The sequence below is a fragment of the Oncorhynchus keta genome, unplaced genomic scaffold (assembly GCF_023373465.1).
Source record: "Oncorhynchus keta strain PuntledgeMale-10-30-2019 unplaced genomic scaffold, Oket_V2 Un_contig_4089_pilon_pilon, whole genome shotgun sequence".
In the NCBI taxonomy this organism is placed as follows: domain Eukaryota; kingdom Metazoa; phylum Chordata; class Actinopteri; order Salmoniformes; family Salmonidae; genus Oncorhynchus; species Oncorhynchus keta.
This window is the reverse complement of record NW_026287593.1, coordinates 82,398-100,000: the sequence shown is the minus strand read 5'-3', so window position 1 is coordinate 100,000 and position 17,603 is coordinate 82,398. Positions and strand designations below refer to the sequence as shown.

At 45.8% G+C, this 17,603-nt stretch overlaps 2 long non-coding RNA genes across 15 annotated transcripts; both read right to left on the bottom strand.

The window, feature by feature from the left end:
• Nucleotides 1–7,677: 7,677 nt before the first annotated feature.
• On the bottom strand, nt 7,678–9,661 carry LOC127924474 (uncharacterized). Its single transcript, XR_008117969.1, has 4 exons — nt 9,466–9,661; nt 8,791–8,815; nt 8,031–8,080; nt 7,678–7,700 (listed from the first exon to the last, which is right to left on the bottom strand). It is a non-coding gene; the product is annotated as an uncharacterized LOC127924474 (long non-coding RNA).
• A 3,964-nt stretch (nt 9,662–13,625) lies between these two features.
• LOC127924472 (uncharacterized) lies at nt 13,626–17,099 on the bottom strand. 14 transcript variants are annotated; one of them, XR_008117956.1, is made up of 6 exons: nt 15,885–15,949; nt 15,727–15,777; nt 14,979–15,034; nt 14,581–14,631; nt 14,255–14,310; nt 13,626–13,649 (listed from the first exon to the last, which is right to left on the bottom strand). It is a non-coding gene; the product is annotated as an uncharacterized LOC127924472 (long non-coding RNA). The 14 variants fall into 14 exon arrangements; XR_008117955.1 differs by lacking the exon at nt 13,626–13,649 and adding an exon at nt 13,864–13,887; XR_008117958.1 differs by lacking the exons at nt 13,626–13,649; nt 15,727–15,777; nt 15,885–15,949 and adding exons at nt 13,965–13,988; nt 16,043–16,093; nt 17,035–17,099.
• Nucleotides 17,100–17,603: the final 504 nt, after the last annotated feature.

Here is a 17,603-nt window from a genome sequence, read left to right as displayed (position 1 = left end):
TAGTGCTGCAACATATTACGATTCTACAGAGCTCTGTGTGTGTGAGAAACAATGTTAGTGTCGTGAACCTGGACTACGTTATAACTGTCATATACCTGGCAGGAAGACCACGATGAACACACAGGGACAATGTCGTGAACCTGGCCTACATTATAACTGTCATATACCTGGCAGGAAGACCACGATGAACACACAGGGACAATGTCGTGAACCTGGCCTACATTATAACTGTCATATACCTGGCAGGAAGACCACGATGAACACACAGGGACAATGTCGTGAACCTGGCCTACATTATAACCTGGCCTACATTATAACTGTCATATACCTGGCAGGAAGACCACAATGAACACACAGAGACAATGTCGTGAACCTGGCCTACATTATAACCTGGCAGGAAGACCATGATGAACACACAGGGACAATGTTGTGAACCTGGCCTACATTATAACCTGGCAGGAAGACCACGATGAACACACAGGGACAATGTCATGAACCTGGCCTACATTACAACCTGGCCTACGTTATAACCTGGCAGGAAGACCACAATGAACACACAGAGACAATGTCATGAACCTGGCCTACGTTATAACTGTCATATACCTGGCAGGAAGACCACGATGAACACACAAGGACAATGTCATGAACCTGGCCTACATTATAACCTGGCAGGAAGACCACGATGAACACAAGGACAGTGTCATGAACCTGGCCTACATTACAACCTGGCAGGAAGACCATGATGAACACACAGGGACAATGTCGTTAACCTGGCCTACATTATAACCTGGCAGGAAGACCATGATGAACACACAGAGACAATGTCGTGAACCTGGCCTACATTCTAACCTGGCCTACATTATAACTGTCATATACCTGGCAGGAAGACCACGATGAAGACCACCAGTCTCACAGCAAACAGACCAGTCTCACAGCTAACAGACCAGTCACACAGCTAACAGACCAGTCTCACAGCTAACAGACCAGTCTCACAGCTAACAGACCAGTCTCACAGCTAACAGACCAGACCAGTCTCACAGCTAACAGACCAGTCTCACAGCTAACAGACCAGTCTCACAGCTAACAGACCAGTCTCACAGCTAACAGACCAGTCTCACAGCTAACAGACCAGTCTCACAGCTAACAGACCAGTCTCACAGCTAACAGACCAGACCAGTCTCACAGCTAACAGACCAGTCTCTCAGCTAACAGACCAGTCTCACAGCTAACAGACCAGTCTCTCAGCTAACAGACCAGTCTCACAGCTAACAGACCAGTCTCTCAGCTAACAGACCAGTCTCACAGCTAACAGACCAGTCTCTCAGCTAACAGACCAGTCTCTCAGCTAACAGACCAGTCTCACAGCTAACAGACCAGTCTCACAGCTAACAGACCAGTCTCTCAGCTAACAGACCAGACCAGTCTCACAGCTAACAGACCAGTCTCACAGCTAACAGACCAGTCTCACAGCTAACAGACCAGTCTCTCAGCTAACAGACCAGTCTCTCAGCTAACAGACCAGTCTCACAGCTAACAGACCAGTCTCTCAGCTAACAGACCAGTCTCACAGCTAACAGACCAGTCTCACCTAGTCTCACAGCTAACAGACCAGTCTCTCAGCTAACAGACCAGTCTCTCAGCTAACCAGAGCTAACAGACCAGTCTCACAAAAGACCAGTCTAAACAGACCAGTCTCTCAGCTAACAGACCAGTCTCTCAGCTAACAGACCAGTCTCTCAGCTAACAGACCAGTCTCACAGCTAACAGACCAGACCCAGTCTCTCAGCTAACAGACCAGTCTCTCAGCTAACAGACCAGTCACACAGCTAACAGACCAGACCAGACCAGTCTCACAGCTAACAGACCAGTCTCTCAGCAGTGTGCTGGATAAAAGCCCTGATGTCATAGCATCTATAAACCTTGTTCAGGTGCAGGTTTATTTTCCTTGGAAGTAGAGGACAGTCATGAAATAAGAATCGGACCAAAAACCTAAACAAAAAAATCCCTGGTAACACTTTAAAGAATGTTAAGTAGAATGACTGTTCAAATAAACCCTAACTGGCAGTGAAGGAGGGAGGGAGGGAGGGAGGGAGGGAGGGAGGGAGGGAGGGAGGGAGGGAGGGAGGGAGGAGGGAGGGAGGTAAGGAGGGAGAGGTAAGGAGGGAGAAAGAGGGGGAGAGGGAGAGAGGTAAGGAGGGAGAGAGAGGGGGAGAGGGAGAGAGATAATGAGGGAGAGAGAGGGGGAAGGACGGAGGGAGGTAAGGAGGGAGAGAGGTAAGGAGGGAGGGAGAGAGGTAAGGAGGGAGGGAGGGAGAGAGGTAAGGAGGGAGGGAGGGAGGGAGAGAGGGAGGGAGGGAGGTAATGAGGGAGAGAGGTAAGGAGGGAGGGAGAGAGGTAATGAGGGAGAGAGAAGGTAAGGAGGGAGGGAGAGAGGTAAGGAGGGAGGGAGAGAGGTAAGGAGGGAGGGAGGGAGGTAAGGAGGGAGGGAGGGAGGGAGGTAAGGAGGGAGGGAGAGGGGAGGGAGGGAGGGAGGGTGGGAGGGAGGGAGGAGGTAAGGAGGGAGGGAGGAGGTAGGAGGGAGGGAGGGAGGGAGGGAGGGAGGGAGGGAGGGAGGGAGAGAGGTAAGGAGGGAGGGAGGGAGGGAGGGAGGGAGGGAGGGAGGGAGGGAGGGAGGGAGGGAGGGAGGGAGGGAGGGAGGGAGGGAGGGAGGGAGGGAGGGAGGTTATGTTGTTGTTACATCTAGTGGAAAGCCTTCCCAGAAGAGTGGAGGCTGTTATAGCAGCAATGTTCCAACATCTAGAGGAAAGCCTTCCCAGAAGAGTGGAGGCTGTTATAGCAGCAATGTTCCAACATCTAGTGGAAAGCCTTCCCAGAAGAGTGGAGGCTGTTATAGCAGCAATGTTCCATCATCTAGTGGAAAGCCTTCCCAGAAGAGTGGAGGCTGTTATAGCAGCAATGTTCCAACATCTAGTGGAAAGCCTTCCCAGAAGAGTGGAGGCTGTTATAGCAGCAATGTTCCAACATCTAGTGGAAAGCCTTCCCAGAAGAGTGGAGGCTGTTATAGCAGCAATGTTCCATCATCTAGTGGAAAGCCTTCCCAGAAGAGTGGAGGCTGTTATAGCAGCAATGTTCCAACATCTAGTGGAAAGCCTTCCCAGAAGAGTGGAGGCTGTTATAGCAGCAATGTTCTAACATCTAGTGGAAAGCCTTCCCAGAAGAGTGGAGGCTGTTATAGCAGCAATGTTCCAACATCTAGTGGAAAGCCTTCCCAGAAGAGTGGAGGCTGTTATAGCAGCAATGTTCTAACATCTAGTGGAAAGCCTCCCTAGAAGAGTGGAGGCTGTTATAGCAGCAATGTTCCAACATCTAGTGGAAAGCCTTCCCAGAAGAGTGGAGGCTGTTATAGCAGGAATGTTCCAACATCTAGTGGAAAGCCTTCCCAGAAGAGTGGAGGCTGTTATAGCAGCAATGTTCTAACATCTAGTGGAAAGCCTTCCTAGAAGAGTGGAGGCTGTTATAGCAGCAATGTTCCAACATCTAGTGGAAAGCCTTCCCAGAAGAGTGGAGGCTGTTATAGCAGCAATGTTCTAACATCTAGTGGAAAGCCTTCCTAGAAGAGTGGAGGCTGTTATAGCAGCAATGTTCCAACATCTAGTGGAAAGCCTTCCCAGAAGAGTGGAGGCTGTTATAGCAGCAATGTTCCAATATCTAGTGGAAAGCCTTCCCAGAAGAGTGGAGGCTGTTATAGCAGCAATGTTCCAACATCTAGTGGAAAGCCTTCCCAGAAGAGTGGAGGCTGTTATAGCAGCAATGTTCTAACATCTAGTGGAAAGCCTTCCTAGAAGAGTGGAGGCTGTTATAGCAGCAATGTTCCAACATCTAGTGGAAAGCCTTCCCAGAAGAGTGGAGGCTGTTATAGCAGCAATGTTCCAACATCTAGTGGAAAGCCTTCCCAGAAGAGTGGAGGCTGTTATAGCAGCAATGTTCCAACATCTAGTGGAAAGCCTTCCCAGAAGAGTGGAGGCTGTTATAGCAGCAATGTTCCAACATCTAGTGGAAAGCCTTCCCAGAAGAGTGGAGGCTGTTATAGCAGCAAAGGGGGGAACCAACTCCATATTAATACCAATGAATTTGGAATGTAATTACAATCATGTAATTTACAAAGAGGAGCCACCTTAAATAACAACACTTGTAATTCACCGAGACAGAATGATGGTTCTGTGGGGGTCGGAGGTCACACAGTAAAGTATACTGTGGTAGACTGAAACCAGGTTCTGCTAAAACAGGAATTATCCAGAGATATAGCCTACCGTAAATTACCAACACTACTTTTAAATGACATATAAGTTCGTAGAGAAAACATCTCCGGGATATGATATAAAACCCTGAAGAGGAGACATCGATGTCAGGGTCTGGGAGGAGACATCGATGTCAGGGTCTGGGAGGAGACATCGATGTCAGGGTCTGGGAGGAGACATCGATGTCAGGGTCTGGGAGGAGACATCGATGTCAGGGTCTGGGAGGAGACATCGATGTCAGGGTCTGGGAGGAGACATCGATGTCAGGGTCTGGGAGGAGACATCGATGTCAGGGTCTGGGAGGAGACATCGATGTCAGGGTCTGGGAGGAGACATCGATGTCAGGGTCTGGGAGGAGACATCGATGTCAGGGTCTGGGAGGAGACATCGATGTCAGGGTCTGGGAGGAGACATCGATGTCAGGGTCTGGGAGGAGACGTCGATGTCAGGGTCTGGGAGGAGACATCGATGTCAGGGTCTGGGAGGAGACATCGATGTCAGGGTCTAGGAGGAGACATCGATGTCAGGGTCTGGGAGGAGACATCGATGTCAGGGTCTGGGAGGAGACGTCTGTAAACTACTACAGCATTTGAACCAGTTATGCTTTGATGGTTACACAGCAAGATCTGGAGTCGTGATTATTATTTTATACTGTCTTTATTTACGGCTCGACTTTATAATAGTATGAGTCAAAACGTCTGAACATCAGGAATAATACATTAACAACAACAAGGGGGGCACAAAGGGGAAGGGGGCACAAAGGGAAGGGGGGGCACAAAGGGGAAGGGGGGCACAAAGGGAAGGGGGGCACAAAGAGGAAGGGGGGGGCATTTGATGAATTATTGTTTTTAAAAAAGACAAAAAGGGGAAGAGAGGAAGATTTGATGAAATAAAACACGTGGCCAAATGATAGAACCTGGAGTGATGATACCTTGTTACCGTGGTGATATGATACTGTGGGAATGAAGAGTTACAAGAGTCCCCTTTTCAATCTGTCTGTGAGGAAGACCTTTAAAACCTGTCTGTGAGGAAGACCTTTATAATCTGTCTGTGAGGAAGACCTTTATAATCTGTCTGTGAGGAAGACCTTTATAATCTGTCTGTGAGGAAGACCTTTATAATCTGTCTGTGAGGAAGACCTTTATAATCTGTCTGTGAGGAAGACCTTTATAATCTGTCTGTGAGGAAGACCTTTAAAACCTGTCTGTGAGGAAGACCTTTATAATCTGTCTGTGAGGAAGACCTTTAAAATCTGTCTGTGAGGAAGACCTTTATAATCTGTCTGTGAGGAAGACCTTTATAATCTGTCTGTGAGGAAGACCTTTATAATCTGTCTGTGAGGAAGACCTTTATAATCTGTCTGTGAGGAAGACCTTTATAATCTGTCTGTGAGGAAGACCTTTAAAACCTGTCTGTGAGGAAGACCTTTATAATCTGTCTGTGAGGAAGACCTTTATAATCAGTCTGTGAGGAAGACCTTTATAATCTGTCTGTGAGGAAGACCTTTATAATCTGTCCGTGAGGAAGACCTTTAAATCTGTCTGTGAGGAAGACCTTTAAAATCTGTCTGTGAGGAAGACCTTTAAAACCTGTCTGTGAGGAAGACCTTTAAAACCTGTCTGTGAGGAAGACCTTTAAAATCTGTCCGTGAGGAAGACCTTTCCATGAAATACATTTGTTGAACTGTTGCTGACCAACGATTTACTGAAAAAAGGACTGTGTTTCCCCCCCAACTGTAACAGTATTGAACCAATAAGATGAAATACATTTTTAAAAAAGGAGGCTAGTGAGATATAGTTGTATGAGAGGTCATAAAATTACATCTGGACACAGACAGGTCACTACAGACCTCCATCACTAGATACAATATAGACCTCCATCACTAGATACTATACAGACCTCCATCACTAGATACTATACAGACCTCCATCACTAGATACTATACAGACCTCCATCACTAGATACTATACAGACCTCCATCACTAGATAAAGACCTCCATCACTAGATACAATACAGACCTCCATCACTAGATACTATACAGACCTCCATCACTAGATACAATACAGACCTCCATCACTAGATAATATACAGACCTCCACCACTAGATACAGACCTCCACCACTAGATACAGACCCCCATCACTAGATACTATACAGACCTCCATCACTAGATACAGACCTCCATCACTAGATACAATACGACCTCCATCACTAGATACAATACAGACCTCCATCACTAGATACAATACAGACCTCCATCACTAGATACAGACCTCCATCACTAGATACAATACAGACCTCAATCAGTAGATACTATACAGACCTCCATCACTAGATACAGACCTCCATCACTAGATACAGACCCCATCACTAGATACTATACAGACCTCCATCACTAGATACTATACAGACCTCCATCACTAGATACAATACAGACCTCCATCACTAGATACAATACAGACCTCCATCACTAGATACAGACCTCCATCACTAGATACAATACAGACCTCCATCACTAGATACTATACAGACCTCCATCACTAGATACTATACAGACCTCCATCACTAGATACTATACAGACCTCCATCACTAGATACAATACAGACCTCCATCACTAGATACAGACCTCCATCACTAGATACTATACAGACCTCCATCACTAGATACTATACAGACCTCCATCACTAGATACTATACAGACCTCCATCACTAGATACTATACAGACCTCCATCACTAGATACAGACCTCCATCACTAGATACAATACAGACCTCCATCACTAGATACAATACAGACCTCCATCACTAGATACAATACAGACCTCCATCACTAGATACAATACAGACCTCCATCACTAGATACAATACAGACATCCATCACTAGATACAATACAGACCTCCATCACTAGATACAATACAGACCTCCACCACTAGATACAATACAGACCTCCACCACTAGATACAATACAGACCTCCATCACTAGATACAGACCTCCATCACTAGATAATATACAGACCTCCATCACTAGATACTATACAGACCTCCATCACTAGATACTATACAGACCTCCACCACTAGATAATATACAGACCTCCATCACTAGATACTATACAGACCTCCATCACTAGATAATATACAGACCTCCACCACTAGATACTATACAGACCTCCATCAATAGATACAGACCTCCATCACTAGATACAATACAGACCTCCATCACTAGATACAATACAGACCTCCACCACTAGATACAATACAGACCTCCACCACTAGATACAGACCTCCATCACTAGATACTATACAGACCTCCATCACTAGATACAGACCTCCATCACTAGATACAATACAGACCTCCATCACTAGATACAATACAGACCTCCACCACTAGATACTATACAGACCTCCACCACTAGATACAGACCTCCATCACTAGATACTATACAGACCTCCATCACTAGATACAATACAGACCTCCATCACTAGATACTACACAGACCTCCACCATTAGATACAATACAGACCTCCATCACTAGATACTATACAGACCTCCATCACTAGATACAGACCTCCACCACTAGATACAATACAGACCTCCATCACTAGATACAGACCTCCATCACTAGATACAGACCTCCACCACTAGATACAATACAGACCTCCACCACTAGATACAATACAGACCTCCATCACTAGATACTATACAGACCTACATCACTAGATACAATACAGACCTCCACCACTAGATACAATACAGACCTCCACCACTAGATACAATACAGACCTCCATCACTAGATACAGACCTCCATCACTAGATACAATACAGACCTCCATCACTAGATACAATACAGACCTCCATCACTAGATACAATACAGACCTCCACCACTAGATACTATACAGACCTCCACCACTAGATACAATACAGACCTCCATCACTAGATACAATACAGACCTCCATCACTAGATACAATACAGACCTCCATCACTAGATACAATACAGACCTCCATCACTAGATACAATACAGACCTCCATCACTAGATACAATACAGACCTCCACCACTAGATACTATACAGACCTCCATCACTAGATACAATACAGACCTCCATCACTAGATACTATACAGACCTCCACCACTAGATACAATACAGACCTCCATCACTAGATACAATACAGACCTCCATCACTAGATACTATACAGACCTCCATCACTAGATACTATACAGACCTCCACCACTAGATACTATACAGACCTCCATCACTAGATACTATACAGACCTCCATCACTAGATACTATACAGACCTCCATCACTAGATACAATACAGACCTCCATCACTAGATACAATACAGACCTCCATCACTAGATACTATACAGACCTCCATCACTAGATACAGACCTCCATCACTAGATACAGACCTCCATCACTAGATACTATACAGACCTCCACCACTAGATACTATACAGACCTCCATCACTAGATACTATACAGACCTCCACCACTAGATACAATACAGACCTCCATCACTAGATACTATACAGACCTCCATCACTAGATACAATACAGACCTCCATCACTAGATACAGACCTCCATCACTAGATACTATACAGACCTCCATCACTAGATACAATACAGACCTCCATCACTAGATACAATACAGACCTCCATCACTAGATACTATACAGACCTCCATCACTAGATACAATACAGACCTCCATCACTAGATACAATACAGACCTCCATCACTAGATACAATACAGACCTCCATCACTAGATACAGACCTCCATCACTAGATACAATACAGACCTCCATCACTAGATACAGACCTCCATCACTAGATACAGACCTCCATCACTAGATACAATACAGACCTCCATCACTAGATACAGACCTCCATCACTAGATACAATACAGACCTCCATCATTAGATACAATACAGACCTCCATCACTAGATACAATACAGACCTCCACCACTAGATACTATACAGACCTCCATCACTAGATACAATACAGACCTCCACCACTAGATACAATACAGACCTCCATCACTAGATACTATACAGACCTCCACCATTAGATACAATACAGACCTCCACCACTAGATACAATACAGACCTCCATCACTAGATACAATACAGACCTCCACCATTAGATACAATACAGACCTCCACCACTAGATACAATACAGACCTCCACCACTAGATACAATACAGACCTCCATCACTAGATACTATACAGACCTCCATCACTAGATACTATACAGACCTCCATCACTAGATACAATACAGACCTCCATCACTAGATACAGACCTCCATCACTAGATACAGACCAATACACTAGATACATCACTAGATACAATACAGACCTCCATCACTAGATACAGACCTCCATCACTAGATACAATACAGACCTCCATCACTAGATACAGACCTCCATCACTAGATACAGACCTCCATCACTAGATACAGACCTCCATCACTAGATACTATACAGACCCCCATCACTAGATACAGACCTCCATCACTAGATACAGACCTCCATCACTAGATACAGACCTCCATCACTAGATACTATACAGACCCCCATCACTAGATACTATACAGACCTCCACCCTTAGATACTATACAGACCTCCATCACTAGATAATATACAGACCTCCATCACTAGATAATATACAGACCTCCATCACTAGATACAATACAGACCTCCATCACTAGATACTATACAGACCTCCACCATTAGATACAATACAGACCTCCATCACTAGATACAATACAGACCTCCATCACTAGATACAATACAGACCTCCATCACTAGATACAGACCTCCATCACTAGATACAGACCTCCATCACTAGATACAGACCTCCATCACTAGATACAGACCTCCATCACTAGATACTATACAGACCTCCATCACTAGATACAATACAGACCTCCATCACTAGATACAGACCTATATCACTAGATACAGACATCCATCACTAGATCACTAGACTAATACCTAGGATAGGGTAAGTAGGAGGGTAAGTAATCCTTCTCACCCCCCCTTCTCCCCCAACAAGATTTAGATGCAAGTGGCTGTTCCACTGGTTGTCAGATGCACCAATTTGTAAGTCGCTCTGGATAGAGCGTCTGCCAATGACTTAAATGTAATGTAAATGTAGATACTATACAGACCTCCATCACTAGATACTATACATATTTTACTATACTATAGATATTTTATGTGAATTCAACCTTTATCTAATTTGGTGAGCACTGAAAGGAGGGTCATACCTAACCTTGGAGCTCTGGACTCCTGACCCCTCTGAAGGACAGACAACATTGTGGCCACTAGAGGGCAGTGATGTCAAAGTGCCTTGGGAGACAGAGAGGAGAGAGAGAGAGAGAGAGAGAGAGAGAGAGAGAGAGAGAGAGAGAGAGAGAGAGAGACAGAGAGAGAGAGAGAGAGAGAGAGAGAGACAGAGAGGAGAGAGAGAGAGAGAGAGAGAGAGAGAGAGAGAGAGAGAGAGAGAGAGACAGAGAGAGAGAGAGAGAGAGAGAGAGAGAGAGAGAGAGAGAGACAGAGAGAGACAGAGAGAGAGACAGAGAGAGAGACAGAGAGAGAGAGAGAGAGACAGAGAGAGAGAGAGAGAGAGAGAGAGAGAGAGAGAGAGAGAGAGAGAGAGAGAGAGAGAGAGAGAGAGACAGAGAGAGAGAGAGAGAGAGAGAGAGAGAGAGACAGAGACAGAGACAGAGACAGAGAGAGAGAGAGAGAGAGAGAGAGAGAGAGAGAGAGAGGTGGCCTGCATGGAAAACAATCCCTGTAATATATATATATATATAATTCCTGATGGCTGTAACATATACAACTGGAAGGAGAGGAGGAAATAACACAACAGATTAAGGCTGCAGTGTCAAACAAACCCTCTGGACCAGCCGTCACCTAACACACCCAGCCGTCACCTAACACACCCAGCCGTCACCTAACACACCCAGCCGTCACCTAACACACCCAGCCGTCACCTAACACACCCAGCCGTCACCTAACACACCCAGCCGTCACCTAACACACCCAGCCGTCACCTAACACACCCAGCCGTCACCTAACACACCAACTCAACACGCTGCATTAACTCCTAACACACCAACTCAACACGCAGCATTAACACCTAACACACCACTTCTACAGACAGCTGGGTACCAACTCAACACATTAACACCTAACACACCACTTCTACAGACAGCTGGGTACCAACTCTACACATTAACACCTAACACACCACTTCTACAGACAGCTGGGTACCAACTCAACACATTAACACCTAACACACCACTTCTACAGACAGCTGGGTACCAACTCAACACATTAACACCTAACACACCACTTCTACAGACAGCTGGGTACCAACTCAACACGCTGCATTAACACCTAACACACCACTTCTACAGACAGCTGGGTACCAACTCAACACGCTGCATTAACACCTAACACCCCACTTCTACAGACCAGTACCAACTCAACACATTAACACCTAACACACCACTTCTACAGACCAGTACCAACTCAACACGCTGCATTAACACCTAACACACCACTTCTACAGACAGCTGGGTACCAACTCAACACATTAACACCTAACACCCCACTTCTACAGACCAGTACCAACTCAACACGCTGCATTAACACCTAACACACCTACAGACAGCTGGGTACCAACTCAACACTCTGCATTAACACCTAACACACCACTTCTACAGACCAGTACCAACTCAACACGCTGCATTAACACCTAACACACCTACAGACAGCTGGGTACCAACTCAACACTCTGCATTAACACCTAACACACCACTTCTACAGACAGTACCAACTCAACACATTAACACCTAACACCCCACTTCTACAGACAGCTGGGTACCAACTCAACACATTAACACCTAACACACCACTTCTACAGACAGCTGGGTACCAACTCAACACGCTGCATTAACACCTAACACACCACTTCTACAGACAGCTGGGTACCAACTCAGCACATTAACACCTAACACACCACTTCTACAGACAGCTGGGTACCAACTCAACACATTAACACCTAACACACCACTTCTACAGACAGCTGGGTACCAACTCAACACGCTGCATTAACACCTAACACACCACTTCTACAGACAGCTGGGTACCAACTCAACACGCTGCATTAACACCTAACACACCACTTCTACAGACAGCTGGGTACCAACTCTCACATTAACACCTAACACACCACTTCTACAGACAGCTGGGTACCAACTCTACACATTAACACCCAACACACCACTTCTACAGACAGCTGGGTACCAACTCTACACATTAACACCTAACACACCACTTCTACAGACAGCTGGGTACCAACTCAACACATTAACACCTAACACACCACCATTCTACAGACAGCTGGGTACCAACTCAACACGCTGCATCACCTAACACACTTCTACAGACCTGGGTACCAACTCAACACGCTGCATTAACACCTAACACACCACTTCTACAGACAGCTGGGTACCAACTCAACACTCTGCATTAACACCTAACACACCACTTCTACAGACAGCTGGGTACCAACTCAACACATTAACACCTAACACACCACTTCTACAGACAGCTGGGTACCAACTCACCAGCTGCATTAACACCTAACACACCACTTCTACAGACAGCTGGGTACCAACTCAACACATTAACACCTAACACACCACTTCTACAGACAGCTGGGTACCAACTCACCACACTGCATTAACACCTAACACACCACTTCTACAGACAGCTGGGTACCAACTCTACACATTAACACCTAACACACCACTTCTACAGACAGCTGGGTACCAACTCAACACATTAACACCTAACACACCACTTCTACAGACATTAACATTAACACTAACACACCACTTCTACAGACAGCTGGGTAGACTCCCACATTAACACCTAACACACCACTTCTCCAGACACTACCACACCTATCACCTAGACACACCACTCTACAGACAGCTGGGTACCAACTCAACACATTAACACCTAACAGACCTTCTACAGACAGCTGGGTACAACTCACCACATTAACACCTAACACACCACTTCTACAGACAGCTGGGTACCAACTCAACACATTAACACCTAACACACCACTTCTACAGACAGCTGGGTACCAACTCTACACATTAACACCTAACACACCACTTCTACAGACAGCTGGGTACCAACTCAACACATTAACACCTAACACACCACTTCTACAGACAGCTGGGTACCAACTCTACACATTAACACCTAACACACCACTTCTACAGACAGCTGGGTACCAACTCACCACATTAACACCTAACACACCACTTCTACAGACAGCTGGGTACCAACTCACCACACTTAACACCTAACACACCACTTCTACAGACAGCTGGGTACCAACTCTACACATTAACACCTAACACACCACTTCTACAGACAGCTGGGTACCAACTCACACACGCTGCATTGACAGCTGGGTCCAACTCTAACACATTAACACCTAACACACCACTTCTACAGACAGCTGGGTACCAACTCACCACATTAACACCTAACACACCACTTCTACAGACAGCTGGGTACCAACTCTACACATTAACACCTAACACACCACTTCTACAGACAGCTGGTACCAACTCACCACATTAACACCTAACACACCACTTCTACAGACAGCTGGGTACCAACTCAACACATTAACACCTAACACACCACTTCTACAGACAGCTGGGTACCAACTCACACACATTAACACCTAACACACCACACCACTTCTACAGACAGCTGGGTACCAACTCAACACATTAACACCTAACACACCACTTCTACAGACAGCTGGGTACCAACTCAACACACTGCATTAACACCTAACACACCACTTCTACAGACAGCTGGGTACCAACTCTACACATTAACACCTAACACACCACTTCTACAGACAGCTGGGTACCAACTCAACACGCTGCATTAACACCTAACACACCACTTCTACAGACAGCTGGGTACCAACTCTACACATTAACACCTAACACACCACTTCTACAGACAGCTGGGTGGGTACCAACTCAACACATTAACACCTAACACACCACTTCTACAGACAGCTGGGTACCAACTCAACACACTGCATTAACACCTAACACACCACTTCTACAGACAGCTGGGTACCAACTCTACACATTAACACCTAACACACCACTTCTACAGACAGCTGGGTACCAACTCAACACGACTGCATTAACACCTAACACACCACTTCTACAGACAGCTGGGTACCAACTCACCACATTAACACCTAACACACCACTTCTACAGACAGCTGGGTACCAACTCAACACATTAACACCTAACACACCACTTCTACAGACAGCTGGGTACCAACTCAGACACACTGCATTAACACCTAACACACCACTTCTACAGACAGCTGGGTACCAACTCCATCACTAGATACAGAACTCAACACGCTGCATTAACACCTAACACACCACTTCTACAGACAGCTGGGTACCAACTCAACACGCTGCATTAACACCTAACACACCACTTCTACAGACAGCTGGGACCAACTCAACACTGATGCATTAACACCTAACACACCACTTCTACAGACAGCTGGGTACCAACTCAACACATTAACACCTAACACACCACTTCTACAGACAGCTGGGTACCAACTCAACACGCTGCATTAACACCTAACACACCACTTCTACAGACAGCTGGGTACCAACTCAACACATTAACACCTAACACACCACTTCTACAGACAGCTGGGTACCAACTCAACACATTAACACCTAGACACCACTTCTACAGACAGCTGGGTACCAACTCAACACATTAACACCTAACACACCACTTCTACAGACAGCTGGGTACCAACTCAACACATTAACACCTAACACACCACTTCTACAGACAGCTGGGTACCAACTCAACACATTAACACCTAACACACCACTTCTACAGACAGCTGGGTACCAACTCAACACATTAACACCTAACACACCACTTCTACAGACAGCTGGGTACCAACTCAACACACTGCATTAAGACACCCATCAACACACCTAACACCACTTCCAGACAGCTGGGTACCAACTCAACACTCCTACAGCTGCATTAACACCTAACACACCACTTCTACAGACAGCTGGGTACCAACTCACCACTGCATTAACACCTAACACACCACTTCTACAGACAGCTGGGTACCAACTCAACACATTAACACCTAACACACCACTTCTACAGACAGCTGGGTACCAACTCAACACATTAACACCTAACACACCACTTCTACAGACAGCTGGGTACCAACTCAACACATTAACACCTAACACACCACTTCTACAGACAGCTGGGTACCAACTCAACACATTAACACCTAACACACCACTTCTACAGACAGCTGGGTACCAACTCACCACATTAACACCTAACACACCACTTCTACAGACAGCTGGGTACCAACTCAACACATTAACACCTAACACACCACTTCTACAGACAGCTGGGTACCAACTCAACACACTGCATTAATACCTAACACACCACTTCTACAGACAGCTGGGTACCAACTCAACACGCTGCATTAACACCTAACACACCACTTCTACAGACAGCTGGGTACCAACTCTACACATTAACACCTAACACACCACTTCTACAGACAGCTGGGTACCAACTCAACACATTAACACCTAACACACCACTTCTACAGACAGCTGGGTACCAACTCACCACATTAACACCTAACACACCACTTCTACAGACAGCTGGGTACCAACTCAACACATTAACACCTAACACACCACTTCTACAGACAGCTGGGTACCAACTCTACACATTAACACCTAACACACCACTTCTACAGACAGCTGGGTACCAACTCAACACGCTGCATTAACACCTAACACACCACTTCTACAGACAGCTGGGTACCAACTCTAGACATTAACACCTAACACACCACTTCTACAGACAGCTGGGTACCAACTCAACACATTAACACCTAACACACCACTTCTACAGACAGCTGGGTACCAACTCAACACTGCATTAACACCTAACACACCACTTCTACAGACAGCTGGGTACCAACTCAACACATTAACACCTAACACACCACTTCTACAGACAGCTGGGTACCAACTCAACACGCTGCATTAACACCCAACACACCACTTCTACAGTCAGCTGGGTACCAACTCTACACATTAACACCTAACACACCACTTCTACAGACAGCTGGGTACCAACTCTACACATTAACACCTAACACACCACTTCTACAGACAGCTGGGTACCAACTCAGACCTAGGCATTAACACCTAACACACCACTTCTACAGACAGCTGGGTACCAACTCAACACATTAACACCTAACACACCACTTCTACAGACAGCTGGGTACCAACTCAACACATTAACACCTAACACACCACTTCTACAGACAGCTGGGTACCAACTCAACACGCTGCATTAATACCTAACACACCACTTCTACAGACAGCTGGGTACCAACTCTACACATTAACACCTAACACACCACTTCTACAGACAGCTGGGTACCAACTCAACACATTAATACCTAACACACCACTTCTACAGACAGCTGGGTACCAACTCTACACATTAACACCTAACACACCACTTCTACAGACAGCTGGGTACCAACTCAACACATTAACACCTAACACACCACTTCTACAGACAGCTGGGTACCAACTCAACACGCTGCATTAACACCTAACACACCACTTCTACAGACAGCTGGGTACCAACTCAACACATTAACACCTAACACACCACTTCTACAGACAGCTGGGTACCAACTCAACACATTAACACCTAACACACCACTTCTACAGACAGCTGGGTACCAACTCTACACATTAACACCTAACACACCACTTCTACAGACAGCTGGGTACCAACTCAACATGCTGCATTAACACCTAACACACACCACTTCTACAGACAGCTGGGTACCAACTCAACACGCTGCATTAACACCTAACACACCACTTCTACAGACAGTACCAACTCAACACGCTGCATTAACACCTAACACACCTACAGACAGCTGGGTACCAACTCAACACTCTGCATTAACACCTAACACACCACTTCTACAGACCAGTACCAACTCAACACATTAACACCTAACACCCCACTTCTACAGACCAGTACCAACTCAACACTCTGCATTAACACCTAACACACCACTTCTACAGACCAGTACCAACTCAACACACTGCA